The sequence below is a fragment of the Hippopotamus amphibius genome, chromosome 9 (genome assembly GCF_030028045.1).
Source record: "Hippopotamus amphibius kiboko isolate mHipAmp2 chromosome 9, mHipAmp2.hap2, whole genome shotgun sequence".
NCBI lineage: Eukaryota > Metazoa > Chordata > Mammalia > Artiodactyla > Hippopotamidae > Hippopotamus > Hippopotamus amphibius.
In genome coordinates, this window is record NC_080194.1 from 138327852 (window position 1) to 138329916 (window position 2065).

A 2065-nucleotide genomic window follows, 5' to 3' on the forward strand; every position below is an offset into this window, starting at 1 on the left:
ATAAAAAGCAACTCTTTCCTTCCTGATGGGGCAGGATTGGAGATGACTTTAAAGTAGATGAAGGGATGGGACATGGTTGCTCTCTGGCCTGAGCCTCCAGGGCTGACTGTCCTGCCACATCATTCTCTCCTCTTCCTGATGTGCTGGCTTCTGGTGTATTGGTGGAGGTCAATCTACCTCCAGCTTCAACTTTTAACTGAATTAATCTAAAGCCTGAGATTGTCTCAAGCCAACTTGTATGAGGTGCTTCTCCTGGTAAATACACAGCGATGGAAGGGCTGTGGATGTCACTGAGGCTCCTTGACTCTCTGGGGGTTGGGGTGGAGGAGGTGGACAGTGTGACTTTGTTAATGGAATGTTTGAGAGCTTTGGGGATGTTCCTGTGACCCATTGTGTCACTCTCCACCTCTCCAGATAGGGCTGTGCTGGGGGAAGGGCGATTGGCCAATTCAAGGAAGTAATTTGCATTTCCCACTCTCAGATTTGCAGACACAGTTGTCATCTATTCTTGCCCAAGCTTCTAAAGAGACTAATGCCTTAGAATAGGCAAAGTCATGGCAGTGAAGCCTCTGCTCTGAGGCTCAGCTGACTTGCTGTCCTAGGGCCGGTGGTGCTTCTGTTTATGGATTTGTCCCTGGCGCGGTAGCCGCTGTTACTGGTAGTGCCTTTGAGTCTGTGCTTCTGTTGTTCTGTCTCAAAATTCCCTCCTTTCTCCTGGTCCCTTGCTGGCTCTTCATTCTCTTGGGCCCTAACATGCATGTCACCAAGACTCAGTTCTTGTTCTGTTCTCACATAGGGTTCCTCTTCTCTTTCCTTGGCTCTCTCTTCACTTAAGGAATTCTCCAAGTTGTCTACACCAACCCATTCAAATTGATATGTCCAAATTAGTCTTTCCTTCCAAAATTATTCCCAGCTGTTCTTCTCTCAAGGATAGATAGAGCCTGTTGGTCATCTTCGTCCAGTTTGCTCTTAGGTAGAATGTCGTCTGGCCCATCCTGTATACTTAGATGAATGTTCATCGCGCACTTGTTAAAAAGGTCATTCCTTGCTGCCCTGTAGAAAGTCCAAGCTTGACCTGATTTGAATAACTTCCTCTAACGGAGGGCCAACCCCGTTCGTGAGCTTATCGCTCACCACCCTCATCCAACAAATATTTGAGTACCTACTTACTACATGCCACGCATTGGGAAGGGGCCGAGGAATCATACCTAAGACACACACGGTCCCATTGTCCTTGGAAGTAGGGAGGGAAAGATAAACAAGAAAATATTGGGTGGTGGTAAAAGCTATGGAGCAGATGAAACAGACTGAGAAGACACGTAGGTTCTTAGTTAGGAAAGAGTTATTGGGGCAGGTGGGCTGAGGCCAGCTCATGCAGGGTGGACATCATAGTGAATCTGAGTTTTCTTCTAAGATCAACCCGCCAGTAGAGGGGTGGGAAAAAAGTGGGGGAAATTACATAGTGTCTTTTTAAAAGGTCACATGGCTTTGTGTAGAGAACAGATTAGGATAAGGCATTGGTAGAAGCAGGGAGCAGAGTTGGGAGGCAGTTGCCATAGTGTGGGTGAAAGATGATAGCGGGCTGGTCCGGGGTGGGGGAAGTCTTCTGAAGAATGAGAAGAGGGGCGTGCTTGAGACAGTCTGTGCTAGTGTGCTGGTGGACTGGATGTGGGAGAAGAGGACCATCTTCCTGTCATAGCCTGGTGGGGCTCCTCAGCGTCCTGTACGTGTACTCTGCACAGAACTCCTTGGACCCAGCCACGTGGGAAGCCTGTCTGCTTTTCTTCCAGCTCACCCTCACCACCACATGCCCAGTTCAAGCCAAACTGCCCCTAAAGACTTCCCTTAACTCCTGCAGCCCAGGCTGGTCCCCTCTGAGCTCGCACGATGCTCGCTGCTTCTCGAGCGGCTGTGTGATGCCTGTGGGTGCTGACTTCCTGAGTCTGCTCTCTCTTCCACTGTGGGAGCTTTAAGGGCTTAGAGCCTGGATGGCTTTAACATACTGGGCACTGAAAATCTCTTTGGAACCGTCCTACCTACAGGTGCTTTACCTCTTGCAGTCAAT